At 46.1% G+C, this 16,939-nt stretch overlaps 1 long non-coding RNA gene across 3 annotated transcripts in view; it reads left to right on the top strand.

The window, feature by feature from the left end:
- The window catches only part of LOC128351846 (uncharacterized), a 127,823-nt gene extending 118,417 nt beyond the window's left edge, over positions 1–9,406 (top strand). For all 3 annotated transcript variants that reach the window (XR_008320076.1, XR_008320077.1, XR_008320075.1), the window contains 3 exons: positions 4,601–4,721; positions 7,734–7,962; positions 9,304–9,406. This is a non-coding gene — a long non-coding RNA (uncharacterized LOC128351846). The remainder of the gene's footprint in view (positions 1–4,600; positions 4,722–7,733; positions 7,963–9,303) is intronic.
- Positions 9,407–16,939: the final 7,533 nt, after the last annotated feature.

Below are 16,939 nucleotides of genomic sequence, written 5' to 3'. Positions count from 1 at the left end.
TTTTAGTTTATATGCCATAGAATTGTCAAGATCTGCAAGCATTTTGATGTGAGAGCACAGGAACAAATGGCCCTAATAGTCAACAGTACAAACTGCATTGTTATCATGCATTACATGGCTAACAGTGATTCATTGTCGGATGAAAAATGAATCCAGTTCAAGCCTGCAGGTTATCTACTTTCTCCATTCCTTTAGTATTCAGAGAAATGATCAAGTGTCCTCACTGGCAATCTTTCCCAGAGAGAGGGATGGACACTATATTGCTGAAAAAGAGTATTTTATCAGCAGGGTCTGTTTTAATCAAGGCATCAGCTGTAACCTGTGTGAAATGTTGAGTTCAAACCTCAGGAGCATCCTCATTACAGGCGAAAATGCCTTGTTTTAGCTCCATCTGGCCACCTATGTCAAAAATAGTCTCTGATTTCAGAGAGGAGAGCCTTTTGATAGAAGCAACAGAAAACACAGATAGTTGGAGGATAAGCAGAGCATATTTCCAGATGCCACAAAAGGGCTTCCTGAGGAAAGGAGGGTTGTAAAAAACTGCCACTTCCCTGCTGCACTGGTACAGGTAGTTGGGAAGTTCTGTTAGGCTGCTCTCTTGTGGCATTGGTCAGGGGCAGAGCCACCACTGGGCCAACGGGTTCAAAGAACCCGGGCCACCACTAATCAGGGGGCTGCGAGCACGGGCCCCAGAAACGCTCCCCACATCTGACTTTGGCAGCACGGCTGGAGTGACTCTCCCTGTCTTAAAGGCAGAGAGAGCTGCTCCCGGTCTCGCTACCAACGCAGCGGGGCCGATCAATCTCCCTCCCAAATAGGGCCGTGCGGAGGAGGAGAGAGATCGGCTAGCGCTGCATTGGCAGCTTGGCTGGAACAGCTCTCCTTGCCTTTAAGGCAGGGAGCGTCACTCCAGCCCACACTGCCCAATGCAGCACAGGCCAATCTCCCTTCCAAATGGGGCCCTGCGGCCATGTTTGGGATGGAGACCACACACCCTGCGTCTGACGTCAGACACAGTGGTGTGGCTAGCCGGGCCCTTGTGTCTGATGTCAGATGCGGAGGCAGGGCCAGGGGCCACGGCGGCGGCACGTGGGCTGCTGCCAGTCTTGCTATGCTCCTGGCTTTGGTGTTTCTTTGCTCTGTATATCAGCCTCTGTATACACTGTGAAAGGGTTTGCAACAACTTCATGATGCCTTTCATGATGCATAATGCATCCAAAGTATCATAGTCTGAGCCTGGTCATTTCTGCCTCGAGGGAAAATTTTGGATTGATTTGTTCTAGGATCCATTTTTTTGTTTTCCTGGCTATCCTCAAAAGTCTTCTCCAGCACCAAAGTTCAAAAGCCTTAATACGTTTTCTATCTTGCGTCTTCAAAGTCCACCTTTTGCATCCATAGAGAGTCACGGGAAAAACCATTGTCCAAACAATTCTGATCTTTGTAGGCATAGACATGTCATGACATCTAAATATCCTTTCCAAGGCCTTCATTTCAATTAGCCCGGGCTAATGGCACAATTGCACCTCAACCCAGGCTATCAGTCGGGTCTTCCATGTGGGTTTGCCACCATGCCACCACCCGCAGCCATGTGGCTCTTAGCAGTTCTCATGCACAGGCAAAACCAGGCTGGGCTTCCCTATCCCTGTTTTGCCTGCGTGTAAAAACAGCCTCAATATAAAGTCAGCCCTTCTTCTCCTTCTCCTTCGCCCCCGCTTTAGTGTTTGATTTTGTCTACTTATGGTTCAGTTATCTAGCAACCTGTTTTTATTTGCTCTTGATTCACCCAAGTCATTTATTCCCATATAAGAGAGCTCTGTGAAGAAACAAAAGGTTAATCATATTGAACTACATCCTCATAAACTAAAATACTGCAGTAAAATGTCCCCGTTCTTGTATCACACATATTTTGCAGAGTGCTCTCTGCTACCATGGTCTATTTCCATGACACAAAACTCCAAATTACAACACCTGAAATAAATTTGGAGGCAATGTTGAGGGCAGCTGGCTGAATCTGGCTTGTGAAAATTCAAGTGTATATAAACTCTATATTGGTGTGTGTGTGTGTGTGTGTGTGTTTGGTTTTCTAAAGTGGCTGACATCCAGAAGAGCATTTTTGTCACAAGAAGGGGGGCAATTTTCAGAGACCTCCCCTTTCCTCCACAGCCCTCTGTGATTCCTAAACATATATCCCTGGAGGTCCCCCAGCCATTAGGGACATATTTTTGGAATGCAAAGTGAGCTGTGGAGGGAGGTGACACAAAAAATCACACAGACACCCTCACAAAAAATCACACAGACACCCTCACATGACAGAAAACACTCCTCCACCAATGCAGCATTAGTCTGGATGTCAACCATTGCTCCTCATTTTTAGTCTATTGGTTTATTTGTTTTTTATTTAGCATATTTGTACACCAGCCCAAATAAATTTCTATGGGCAGTTTACGACGAACATAAAACAAAGTTTATGTTTTCAGGTTTAGCAGCTGAAGAACTGTGCTAGTTTGAGGTGACAAGGGAAGATGTGTTAAACTGTCTTGAAAAAACTAAAAATTAACAAATCGCCAGGGCCAGATGGCATCCACCCAAGAGTTCTGAAGGAACTCAAATGTGAAATTTCTGATCTCCTAGCAAGAATATGTAACTTGTCCCTACAATCAGACTCTGTATCAGAGGACTGGGAAGTAGCCAATGTAACTCCAATTTTCAAAAAGGGATCCAGGGGGGATCCAGGAAATGATAGGCCAGTCAGCTTAACTTTGGTGCTGGATAAAGTGATGAAAAGCATACTTAATGACAAAATTGTTAAATTTTTAAATTGTTAAATTGTTAGAAGAAAAGACCTTGCTGAAGGAGAACCAGCATGGCTTCTGCAAGGGCAAGTCTTGCCTTACTAATCTTTTGGAGTTCTTTGAGAGTGTCAACAAGTGGCAACAAGCTTTTGACAAGGTTCCCCACCAAAGGCTCTTGAGTAAAATTAGCAGTCGTGGGATAAGGGGACAGGTTCATGTGTGGATTGCTAACCGGTTGAAGGACAGGAAACAGAGGGTAGGTATAAATGGAGAGTTTTCACAATGGAGGGAAGTATGAAGTGGGGTCCCCCAGGGATCAGTACTGGGACCAGTGCTCTTTAACTTTTTTTTTTAATTGTTAAATTTATATACTGCCTTTCATTAAAAACAATCCCATGGTGTTGGGATCTAGAAGTTGGGGTAAGCAGCGAAGTGGCCAAATTTATAGATGATACTAAACTATTTAGAGTAGTGAAATCCACAACAGATTGTGAGGAACTCCAAAAAGATCTCTCCATACTGGGAGAGTGGGTGACAAAATGGCAAATGCGGTTCAATGTAAGTGTAATGATACATATTGGGGCAAACAACAACAATTTCACATATACACTGATGGGACCTGAGCTGTTGGTGACTGACCAGGAGAGAAATCTTGGGGTTGTGGTGGATAGCTCATTGAAAGTGTCATCTCAGTGCGCGGCAGCTGTTTAAAAGGCCAATTCCATGCTAGGGATCATTAGGAAGGGGATTGAAAATAAAGCGGCTAATATTATAATGCCCTTATACAAAACTATGGTACGGCCACACCTGGAGTACTGTACAATTCTGGTCACCACATCTAAAAAAGGACATTGTAGAACTGGAAAAAGTGCAGAAGAGGGCAACCAGGATGATCAGGGGCCTGGAGCACCTTCCTTACAAGGCTAGGCTACAGCTTCTGGGGCTTTTTAACTTAAAAGATGTGACTTAGGGGAGACAAGTTTAGGTGTATAAAATTATGCATGGAGTGGAGAGGATCAACAGAGGGAATTTTTTCTCCCTCTCTTACAACACTAGAACTAGGGGTGTGCATGGAACCAGCTGGCCCAGTTCGGCTAGCACCCCCTCAACCCCCCCACCAGTTTGGTTTGTTCCAAGGGTGGGGGGTTCACAATTTATATATATATAACTTATCCCCTCCGGAGGACTTCCTCTAGGTGGCGGGAGGTCCATGGGGGTTCTTCCCTTCCCCTCGCTGGCCTCCTTGCCACCCTAACTGGCCATTCAGCCAGCTCTTTGGCGCATTCAGGCCTTCCCCCCAATGGCACAGTGGCTATTTTCGAGGCCGCCACGCAGCCCCTCCCCTCTGCTCTTGGGTTTTTCCTTTTGGTGCAGGTTCACGTTACATGCCTCCATGTTTCCCTTCTAGCCAGTTTGCGGGGTGGGGGGGAGAGCACACTCCTTGGACAGGAACACAATGTTGCCTTCAAAACCTTGTTTCCTAGACTGGGAGCATTTGTATACACTAACAGATTTCTTCCCTTTTTTTCCAGCACATGGGTGGTGTTTTTAACCAGTGAAAACCTTAAGCAAGTAGACTAATATGGTTCAAAAAAGTCAACTTGAGCAAATACAGAGGTTTTACTTTTGTAACTAGAACTGAAAGAGTTTGCTTCCTGAAAAACTGGTTTTTCCATTCTTTGCAGCTAGGCAAGCCAGCTTGATTTGCATTTCTAAAGAGCTATATCTGCATTCCTAAAGAGTGTTTACCTCTTATCATGTTAATGATTCTACGAGAGTGCCTCTCCCTATTTGCTCTTTGTTTTCAGAAAAACTCACTTAAAACCAGCATTTTAAAAACCTGGAAACACATCCGGACAAGCTAGAATTTGGAAGACAAAGCCCAATTTGTGTGTGTGGTGCTTCCAAAGATCTTGAATGGACTTCAAGGTAAGTCTGGCCGGTGTGTGAACACACACACTCTCTTCCAGAGGAGATTCAGGGTAACAGCCCTGTCTGTAAAGGCTCCTGGAAATAAGCCACATTCAGAAGTTCATTTCCTTCCAAACTGAGGCTAGAAATGAGGTGAGAGAATTTGCACCTTCTGGAATCTTCTGCCTGAAGCAATTGCTTCACATCACTTCATCCCATATCTCAAGCATCATGATGTCATGCTGCCTGCTCCAATAAAAATAATGATTCGGGGGAGTATCATTTTTATAGCACATTAATGTATACAATCTACATCCTCTGCTTATATATCACCAATCTGAACATCTGCTGCAAAGTAGTCAGCAGGGAAATGCTACCATGATTGGCTATCAGGCCATTTCTCTGAGCCCCATTCAAGATGGCAACATCTTGCAGAGTGTATATAAGAAATGGATCTGAATTATTAAAAAGAATACCTATAAAGCTACCTTTTGTCGGGGGGGGATATGAAGAATATTTCTATACATGTATTAGTGGGATAAATCACAGCTAACTATCCAGTCAGAGCTGCAGGGTGCCAGTAAACTGAAATCCATATGATATTTGAAGCAAATGACCTGGAACCTAGCTCGATATGAGGAATAATATTATTTACTACACTGTGCTGAAGCCGGAGGGTTTATATTCCTCAGCAAGGCCCACTCTGCTAAACCCAAAACACACCTTCTAGAAATCTCTCTGGTCAGATAATTCTGGGCAATGTGTCTAATAAGCACCTTGTATACATTTCCAGTTGGAGTCTTGTAGCAGAGCCTTCACTACAGTTGCAACCATATTCACTTTTCTGTCTCTGTTTATCATAGACAATCCTAATGTTATGGTATCAATCCTTGGTAGATTCTTGGTAGCTCATGCCCCTGTCAAATGGGCAGAGGGGCACCTTTTAAGTGGAGGATCTCTTATACTTGGCAGGGGAGAACAACTATCTTAATTAATCTCAAACATAGCACCTTTTCAAGTGACTGTTGCTGAAATCTCTGCTGTCTACCTTCCTTCCTTCCTTTCATCCCCTTTGGGATGGAGAACCTTTCCCCCTCCCCCTCATAACACTATGAACTTTTTTGTTGAAAACCAGAAAAATATTATTATTCACTCACAGGGCGCATTCAGATGCAATGAGGAATTCAGATGCAATGCCTTGGTTGAATTTGAGCATTACCGGTTTGTTTTTTTGTCTGAATGCACCTCTCAGATTCAACTGAGGTTCAGTTTGGCCCCAAAACCTGACCTTTGTAACCAGGGTTTTAAGTTGGCTCGGTTGTTCTAACCTGCTTCCGTTCACTCTTGTATTGCATATGAACTGACCCTGCTGGCTTATTCTCAGCTTGCTGCAAGAGCTCCGCCTCCTTCCACAGAGATGCCTGTGCTGAGTGGCTGAGAAGTAGCCAAGAAACGCGACTGCTCTAGGCAGCCAACACCTCTCTATGGTTTTTCATCCAAACATGCTCAGATGCGCTCAGGCGAAACATGCCTAGTGATTACTGATGCCACCACTCCCATAACCACTCCACAACAGCTGCTCTCATACAGCAACAATCCTAAGTGCGGCTGCCTGTCTTTGTATAACCATGCCACGCTCATGCAGCTTTTCCATGCCCATGCCAAGCTGGCAACCAATGGTAAGGGAAGGAGGACAAAGCATTGCCAGGAGTGAGGCGGACTTGGGAAACTGGGACTAGGACTGGTCATAGGGAGGGGCCAAACAAACCACCATCAGCAGGGCCGGCTTAAGGCAGTGGCCAAAATGCTCCTGGCCAAGGGCGCAGAGGTTTAATGGGCACCAAAAAAGAGCCACAGAATGCTCACAGCCAGGGCACCCACTTGCTCCCTCCTGCACCCAGCCAGCTGGGGGTGCACACCCCTCTTCTCCCTGGCCAGTGTTTCAATGAAACGCCTACTAGGGAGGGATGGGAGAGGGTCCAAACGGACCCTCTCCTGGGCAGTGGCACCGCACCCCGAATTTGACATCAGGTACAGGGGGTGCAGCCAATACCGGGTATAGGGCCCACTAGCCCTTCAGCGCTTCCCAGTCAGTTGTTCATAGAATTGCTGACCGGGATCTGCTTTCCCTCCCTGTCTCCTCATGCGGTAGGGAAAGCAGCTCGTAGTCAGTGATTCCACAAACCACTGACTGGGAAGTGCTGAGGAGCTTGCGGACCCCGTCTCCTGTATTGGCCCTGCCCCCTGCCTCTGATGTCAGGCCCAGGGGTGGGGCTTGTGGGCGTGCACGCTTTGCACACACATTTAAAAATACTAGGCCATGGGGGGCTATTTTGGCCAAGGGCGCCACAACCCCTTGAGCTGGCACTGACCATCAGGCAAAACAAACTACATTGTGCTTGACCATCTGCAGAGCGAATCCTGGCTTGTTTTTGGAACCTTGGTTAAACTCAAACTTGGCTCTGCATTGCTTCTGACACAGCCCACATTCTCTGCAGTGTAACGGGGACCGTTACAGAACTGCTGTGGGACTCTGATAAACATGCCCATGCTACAGTGGAGCCTGGCTGTTCTGTTCCTGCTAACTGTTTTGCAGTTGCACGTTGTGATACGACTGCCATTATTCCAAACTGAAGTAGCATCACAACGTGTCGTGGCACAACAGTTAGTAGGAATGGAAGTGTCTGGCTCCACAACAGCGTGGGCATGTTTATTACAGCCCCACAGCAGTGCAGGCAGCTCTGCAAAAGACCCCATTATGCTGTGAGCTATTTGTAGTAGCAGATGATATGATATGATATGATATGATATGATATGATATGATATGATATGATATGATATGATATGATATAATATAATATAATATAATAATGTTGTTTCTGTTTTGCCTGGAGGAGGGGGAGGTTTGCAGATGCTGTGTAAAATGTTGCATCATGTTCTCATCCACTTCTTCAGATATGTACCTAAGTAGAACCAGATCCATCATGAGAGTAAATATTGTGTTAAACATCTTTGATTTTTCCTTTCCAGTAAGGAGATTGTATGGCCAATTTGATCGCAATGCATTTCCTTTGGAAACCAATGCAGGACAAAGCACCTCAGAATAAACGAATGCAGCACAGAGCAGGAAGTAGGTGTCAGAGCTGAGCCATACGGAGGCCCTAAATAGGAACCAATAAAGACAATAACTGCCCAGGCGGAACTCCAGCCTGAGCAATCCCAGCCTGAACATACCCCTCCCTACTGGGAAGAGCCAAAGGTTAGTCTGGATGGGCGCAGTCTTTCCACTCCCTGAGAATCATTTACTAGGGAAATGGAAGTAGGTTCCTGGTTCTAGCATTACCGATACAGTTGCTGTAACTTGGGGAGAAAAAACCTGGAACCCAGATGATGGCTCCTATATAAGATGTGAAGTCCAAAGCAAGTTGGAGGGGAGAGCTGGTCTATGGAGAGGAGAGCTGGTCGTGTGGTAGCAAGCATGACTTGTCCCCATAGCTAAGCAGGGTCTGCCCTGGTTGCATCTGAATGGGAGACTTGATGTGTGAGCACTGCAAGATATTCCCCTCAGGGGATGAAGCTGTTCTGGGAAGAGCAGAAGGTTCCAAGTTCCCTCCCTGGCTTCTCCAAGATAGGGCTGAGAGAGATTCCTGCCTGCAACCTTGGAGAAGCCACTGCCAGTCAGTGAAGACAATACTGAGCTAGATAGACCAATGGTTTGACTCAGTATATGGCACTTCCCTATGTTCCCTGCATAAGTTTAAGGATGGAGGTAAAACCTAGCAGTTTGGGGTTCTAGCGGGCACATAGGGGCAGGTGGTGAAGCTGCACACAGGTCATCATTGTCCAGGCGTTGCCTGCGGTGTCCTGCCCTGCACACCAATTAGAGATGTGCTTTAAACACAAGTTGGCATCCAAATTGCAGGCACATCCCTTTAAAATTAAGGGCTTACACAGCCCCTTTAACACAGAGGAGAGCAGGTCCATAGCTGCTCCTCCTCTATTTGCCGCCACTTCTGTAATTGTGGCGCTTCCCCCAGCTATGACCATGTACCGGTGAGGCGTTTCCCAGCTGTGCCTGTGTGCTGGCATTGCATAGGGGCAGCTGGGAAATGCCTCTCCAGCACTCAGTCATAGCTGGGGGTAGCGCCACCATCACGGAAGTGGTGGCGAATGGAGGAGGAACAGGTATGGACCTGCTCTTCTCCATATTAAAGGGGCTATGTAAGCCCTCGGTTTTAAAGGGATGTGCCCGCAATTCAGACATTGAATCGCGTTTTGAGCACATCCCTAATACCAATGGGCATGGGGCCACCTCCCACTGCCTACCTTTTGGTCCCTGCCAGGCAATCAACCTGCACACCCCAGGGTTGCCCTTGGTGTCACTTTTCCTCTGGGTCCCAAGGCAAAGCTAAGCATTTTTGATGGACCCAAGCTGAGTAGTTTGGGGCAAGTTCAAGGATGAAGCCTGGAGCAAAACTGATCCATTCACCATTTTATTTTCTCAAGCCTTTAATGTGAAAAGTGCTATATAAATATTCGTAGTAGTAGTAGTAGTAGTAGTAAATCGAATTAGTAATATCTATCTATCTTTTTTTCTAAGGTGTATCCATCACTTATCCCATTCGTGGCAGCTCTCATGAGAGTTTGCAAGCGAGCTGCTGGCAGGTGGGGATGAAAGCGGTGTCAGCGGTGGACAGGCTGGCAGGCAAGGCAGGAAACAAAACAGCGGCGGGGGGGACAAAACATTGGTGGTGGGCAGGTGGGGGAAGAAAACAGTGGAGGGACGGGCAGGGTGGGTGTGGTGGGGGAGGGGGCTAACTAGAGGCACAGATGCTCTGTGCCCAGCCCTGCTAGTTTATTTTTAATTTGCTAGTTTGGTTCCTGCTTTATATGGTGTATTAATTAGTTTTGTTTGAGTTGTTTCATTTTGTATGCTTTTAGATAGATTCTGTTTTTGTTTTTGGACCCGTGTGCGATGAATTGATAGTTCTAAGCCTGCTTGGGAAGCTTTTGAAGAATCTTCTGAAAAATCTCAAGAAGGAAGGAAGGAAAGCAAGCTTTTACAGGTATAAAGTGGGAGGCTAGGGCATTTCTAGCAACTGCCCCCCCCAAAACCCCATCTGTGCCGGTTTATTTTCTGGTTAGTTGCCAGCCCTAGTAGGCAAAGAAGAGTCTGGTTGCAGCAATATGTGTGGTAGGGAGGGGGGAGCACTAAGACAGGGAACTTTGCTGTTAGAATAAGAGTTTTTCACATATAGCAGAATCACCTATTTTTGTCAGTGAAGTCTTGGAGGTTAGGCAATTGCACCTTGTTTTTCAGTTTTAGTGAGTGCAATATCACTAGAGCAAGAGAGAGAGAGGTCTGCGAAAGAGGAAGGATTTCTAGTTCATGCTGTGCTGGTTTTGCTTTTGGCTATGGGATAGAGGAAAGGGGGGAACGCAGGGTGTGAGAATGCAACAGAAGAGCCAAGCACTGCTGTGAGTCCCTAGCTCTATTCAGACATTATACAAAAGGTGCTCTACATGACTAGAGCATCTAAAATGGGGCCAGAAGTCCTGCCCTGTGCACATCACTGTCAGCATCCTGCTCAAAGTTTTGATTCGATAATCACCTGTGGGGTTCATCTGAAGATGCGGACACCACATCCATGTTGGCAGGCAACCTCTGTGATTGGTCAGTCCATATGCTTCTGGGTCCCAGAGAACAGGCTGCATCTCTCCCACTCTCCCCTTTACCAATCAGGATTTACTAAAAGAGCAGTCTTGTTGCCTGATTATCCTTGGTGGGGTGGGATTCAGCCTCTCCTGCCAATCTTTGGAGAGGCTCCTTCTGCCACTCCCCATGTAGGTTCCCAAAAAGGAAAGCAGGCTTTATTTAATGGAAGGAATAAAAAATGTTTGTTTCATTTAGGTTTATCTAATGGGAGGAATAAAAAATGTTTGTTTCATTAGGTTTCCTTCCAAACCTCTCTATATAGTATATCTCGGAATGTTAGGATAAACCAACAAGCCAATGCCACCAGAGCTGTTCCCTGCTAGCACGCAAGAAGTGTGCATCTTGCTAATAGGGCTGTGCATGGACAAAGTTGTTGAATTGGAATGGATCCAATACGGATATGATGGAAGTGATTATTAAATCATGCAACCGATAATTATACCAATCAGAATTGGATCATTTAATGTATCGGTAGTGTGGTAGATGTCATAAGATATAATGGACCATAGAAAAAAAAGGGAAATCTTTGGAAATGCCTATAAAAATAGCATTGTAAGTCAGAAAGGGATGAAACTTTCAGGCATGGTAGACCTTTTTTAGAGTTGATGGTGGACTCTTCTTAGGGCTTGATACCATCAAGCGGCATTGATCCGAAGCAGAAATGTCAATCATATAACTGTTCTGGGGCAGAGCCACCATTGTGTGAATGGGTTCAAAGAACCCAGGCCACATTGCTTAGTGTGGCTTCCCAACCTGGCTGGGAACACAGCTCCCTGCCTTTTAAAGCAGGGAGAGCCACTCCCGGCCTCACTGCAAATGCAGTGCTGGGCAGAATATGCTTGAAAATGGGACACATGGCTCTGTTCATGAGTACACCACACCCCCTGGAACTTAAGTCAGATGCAGGGGGCGTGACTGGGGGAGGGTCTGCCACCAGCGAGCTGAACCAGGGCTACTGGCAGCTTCCTATGCTCCTGAATGATTCTCTTCCTGCCCCCACCCCAGCAGCACTTTTTATATATGGCACTTCACCAGATTCACTTTTTATATATGGCACTTCACCAGATTCAATTACAAGCAAGTTTTGTGACGTCCTCAACAGAAAAAAAAGCAGCATGAAAACATTCCATTTGATCATCAAATGAAGTTGGATACAGCCCAATATGATATGAATATCATAATACTGTACTGGAAGGTGCCAATATTAGCAATGTTCTATTGAAAAGGAATTCAATTAAAATGGTGCCTATAGAGACTTCATTGAATCAGATCTTATTGTTGTTCCAGTTTGATGCACAGCCTTACTCAGTTAGAAACATAGCGTTAAATTTCATGAACCTTGGTTTGATCTAACAAGGCAATTCTTGTGTTCTTAAAACCATCTTTACTAATCTCCTGATTCCCTTTAATGTATGAAATAAACAGTGTATTAAAGCAGAATCCATTTGATTGTCTCATTCCATTTTGCCCTATCTGGTAGCAAGAAGATGAATGGAGGTTAAACAGCAATAAAACCTTCCTATCTTATTTTTTTTCCAACAGACATCCTCTGAAATACAAAATAGAGCTATTATAGTATTGATCTGTGATACACCTAAAACCCTCATAAAAAGCATGCTGGGGAAAAAAATGATAGAAGAGACATTCCTTCCAGAGTTGTTTGTGGTTCAAAGAGCCAAGGCATGATTTATTGATATTTGCCCATGGAACGTTCGTGTTTGCGAATTTTCATTGAGAATAGACTTGTTTTGCTACATGCTAATTTTTGCACAGGTGATGCAAAGGTCTTTGTGAGCTGAGATCAAAAGACTTCTCTTTGCTCTGATAAGGAAAATTCAGAAGGCAACTTTTTAAAAGGTACAGTGAGCTGGGCTGTCAGGCGAAGCATCTCTTCTTTCCTTTTTCTTTCCTGTAATCCCAAATCCATTTCCCCAGATCCCTCAGATCTCTGAAGAACTGGAAATGTAGGTCATCTCCATCAGCCAGTTAGTAGGTCATTGTCTTTGATCAGGAGGAAAAAGCTGATAAGAACAGCTGTCAGATATTGTTTTATCAGCCTGGCGAAGCCTGCAGATCTGCAGACAGCAATTTGCAACCGTTTTAAACAAAACAGCCAATAGTGGTGCTTTATAAGTTGCATTTCTATTAGGGCAAGGACAACCACTTTGAAGAAGGGGGTGGGAGACTCCTTTGGAGGACATCCCAAGAGTCCTAGAACAATACATCCCAATTCATATATTACAGGACGACTGTTGATACTTTTTCCTTGCAGCTCCATTCCATGCTACCTCTGTAAGGTAGAAATGTAAATATTGAGGGCATTCACACAATCAAAAACTGTGTTCTACCTGGATTTGGAGCTGTGTGTGCTCCCAATTTTCAGTGTGAAAGCAAGGTAGGAGGAAAACCTGGATAGAAGTGATTGTCTAGAATCAACAAGGCAGGAGGAAAAGCTACCCAGGTTTTCCTCCTACCTTACTTCCACTCAAGCACTTCTACCCAGGTTTCCCTCTTACCTTGCTTCCACACAACTGAAAATTGGGAGCACACACAGCTGCCAAACCTGGGCAGAGCACAGTTTTTGACTGTGTGAATGACTTCATTGCATAAGAGGGACAGGAGCACAAAGGACAGTCTTCTTCATGGCAAGGCCTGAGAGTCAGTGGCAACTCCTGTTGACCCTAAGTGGGGCTCCTTGACTAATTGTTTATTAGGTCTGTGTAAAGCTTCAGCCAAAACCAAATACTCAATTCATTCATTCATTCATTTCCATTTCTCGCCCGACCTATACCCAAAGGTCTTAGAGCAGGTTACAATAAAACCTATATAAAACATAATTAAAATTCTGCATCATAAAATCCAAAATACAGTTTAAAAATACAGTGCCTGAGAGGGGAAGAACCACTAGGTCTCTAGTCAAAGGCCATGGTAAAGAGATGCATCTTCACCATTCTCCTGACTGTGCACAATATTGGAACTTGGCGCCCCTCAGAGGGAAGGACATTCCACAACCTAGGGGACACCACAGAGAAAGCCCTCTCACATGCCCCTACCCCTTTAACTGCTGGCAATGGCAGTTAAGACCGGTGTGATCTGCATCCAGCCAGAAGTGCCCATCAGAACTCTTGCTGCTGCATTCTGCACTAGTTGCAGGCTCCAAACTGTCTTCAGGGGCAGCCCCACATAAAGTGCATTACAGTAGTCCAGTCTGGAGGTTACCACATGGATCACTGTGGCCAGGCTATCTCTGTCCAGAAAGGTCCATAGCTGGTGGACAAGCCTAAGTTGAAAATAGGCACTCCTGGCCACTGCTGCCACATGGGCCTCCAGTGACAGATCTAGGAGTACCCCCAAGCTACACACCAGTTCCTTCTGGGGTACTACCACCCCCTTAAGAACAGGATAAGGTGATTCTCACGATCAGCCAAAATTAGGCCTAGGGAGCCTAGCCTGATTTTGGCCAAGTGTGAGAACCACTGGGCTTGCTGGAGAGCCCGGTTTCTCCCAAGCGGGTAACCTGCTTGAATATCCCTCTCAAATGGGGTTAGCGGAGCAAGTGCTCCGCTAACCCCATTTTTAAAATCATGTATTGCCATGGCGCGGCTCCGTGCTGCCGCAACACATGAGGAGACCCTTGGCTGGGAGGCTGCAAGCAGCCTCCTGGGCTCGGGGGTCTCTCCAGTATGGAACATCTGGAAGCCATGCAGCCCCCAATCTTTGCAGCCCCTGTGGGCTCTGTGATGGATAGAGTGGCCGATCTGGCTGCCCAGGGCTCCACGGGCGATCATCTACAGCGAGAGCAGGCTAAGCCCACTCTCCCCGCAGACCTCATTTTGGCGAGTCTCACTGATCCTGAGACTCACCTCGATATCTCTTCACTTCATGGATTTGAGAGCCCCTGAAACACAGCACCTCCAACATGTCTGGATTCAGTTTCAATTTATGGGTCCACATCCAGCTCATTACGACCTCCAGACAACAGTCACGCACCTCAACCGCCTCGCCTGGTTGAGATCGAATAGAGAGATGGAGCTGAGTGTCATCAGAATACTGGTGGCACCTCACATCAAACCTCATGATGACCTCTCCCAACGGCTTCATATAGATGTTCAAAAGCATAGGGGATAAGATTTACCCCTGAGGAATGCCACAGGTCAACTCCAAGGGAGCCGAACAAAATTTCCCCATGGCAACTCTTTGATATCGACCCTGGAAATAGGAGTGAAACCACCGCAATGCAGTGCCTCCAAGCCCCAACTCCTGAAGCCTTTCCAGAAGGATACCATGATCAACAATATCAAAAGCCTCCAAGAAATCGAGGCAAAGCAGCAGGTAGCGCTGCCCCTCTCCCTCTTCCAGTAAAGGTCACAAAGGCTGTTTCCGTGCCGTGACCAGGCCTGAAACTGGATTGGAATGGATCCAAATAATCAACGTCTTTCAAGCATGCCTGAAGCTGAGTTGCCACCACTTTCTCCAGTACCTCTCAAATAGCTCTCCTAGCACCATACAGAGGTAACCATACCCATCATGTAGTTCTGCATTTTCCCTCAGTGCAGGTTAGGGATGTGCAAACAGGTTCAACGTCAAACGTGTTCAACGTTGAACCGGTTTGGGTAGACCGTTCAGGGTTCGAACCGAACCATCCCCTGTTCGGTCTGACCCCGGACCAAACACCCCCTGACTGGGGGTTCGTGGACTTTTTTTTTTTAATTAACTTACCCCCTTTGGGGCTGTTGTTGGAGGCAGCAGGGGGGTCCGTGGAGGTTCCCCCTCTGCCCGCCGGCCTCCCTTCATGCCTATACCAGTCATTCAGCCGTCTCTTCGGCCCATTTGGGCCTTTCCCTTCAGGCACGGCAGCCATTTTGGAGGCCCCCCGTGCCTGTGCAATAAGCCTCTACATGACCCGGGCCACTTTTTACCAGCTGCGATTGATTCGACAACTCCACCCATTTCTTGAGAAGAATGACCTGAAAACAGTACTACGTCAGCTGGTAACCTCCATGTTGGACACTGCAATGCACTCTATGTAGAGCTGCCTTTGTACATAGTTCAGAAACTTCAGTTAGTCCAAAATGTGGCAGCTAGTTTGGTATCTGGGCTAACATGGAGAGGCCACATTATTCCTGTTTTTAAACAGTTGCACTGGCTGCTGATATATTTCCAGACAAAGGACAAAGTCCTGGGTATTACTTTTAAAGCCCTGAATGGCTTAAGTCCAGCTTACCTAAGAGAGCATGTTTCTCTACAAGATCCCCACCACTCATTGAGATCATCAAGAGGGGTCCATCCTCGGGTGCCACCAGTTCATCTGGTGTCAACCTGGGATCGAGCCTTCTCAGTTGTCGCCCCTAGGTTGTGGAATACACACTCTGTGGATAAAAGAGGACTATCTTCCTTCGAGGCCTTCAGGAAAGCCTTAAAGACCCATCTTTTTAGCCTGGCTTTTAATGATATCTAGTTTTAATTTTAATTTTAATGAGTTTTAATCAGGTTTAAATATTTTTATTTTATTTTAATTGTGTGTGGGGGGGGTGTCTCTGTGTGTGTGTGACAGAGAGAGAGAGAGAGAGAGAGAGAGAGAGAGAGAGAGAGAGCAGGAGTTCTCTTGATGGCTTCACGGTGCCAACTGGTGGTTTCACCTAATGATCTAACTTACTGGGCAACCTTCATTCATACTCACCTGGCTGTAGATGCTCTGGAGACAAGTCACGACCACTATAATCACTGGGAAGTCTCTTTCTGGGTGATGCCCTCTTAAGAGGCAAAATGATTAATTGGGCCAGAGTGAACATACTTTGCATTTGGTTCTCTCTCTGGCAACAAAAATGGGTACTGGTGTTTTCAAGTGCAATTCCAGGGAGTGGAGATAATCTATTATGTTCATGCAGGTGCATGCTATAGCTGATTTTTATTTTTAGACTCCTGGAGGTGTGCCTATGCATATTGGTATGTACATCTGAGCTATGTGATATCAGACTTGATATAGCTTAATTTCCTCTTTTAGTCAATCTCTGGTGAGCTTTTTTTTTTTTTTTTACATCTTTCCTTGGAAGCATGTCTCTGTGATTTTATGTTAGGTTATTGCTCAAGGACATATACTGGACAATACTACATATACTTGCTTCGAGACATTCAGAATGCAGCTTATGGTCAGATTGTTGGTGAGGGTGCATCAGTGCAGGGATGTAGTGACTATTGAGCAAAGGGGCACAATTGTCCCCAGGTTCCAAGAGTCTTGGGGGCACCTCAGGGCTCCTCCTCACCCTTGGGCTGGGTGCACCCTTTCCCCCTTCCTCACCCAGTGGTGAGCAAAGCACCTGCTGGCTGTGAGCGTGAGGCATGCCCCTCTCCTCCATCATTTCACACCAGCTGGGGAGGGATCGACTCTCCCCCACCCCGGCATTGGCCCTTATCCTACATCTGATGACAGACACAAGGAGGTGGGGTCAATTTCGAGAATGGGGCTATGACAGTCCCAGCAGAGTTTCATTTGCCCTGTTAGCAGTTGGAGGAATTGCTG

This window comes from Hemicordylus capensis, chromosome 3, assembly GCF_027244095.1.
Source record: "Hemicordylus capensis ecotype Gifberg chromosome 3, rHemCap1.1.pri, whole genome shotgun sequence".
NCBI lineage: Eukaryota > Metazoa > Chordata > Lepidosauria > Squamata > Cordylidae > Hemicordylus > Hemicordylus capensis.
The sequence above is the reverse complement of the archived record's forward strand: the minus strand, read 5'-3'. Positions and strand labels throughout refer to the sequence as shown.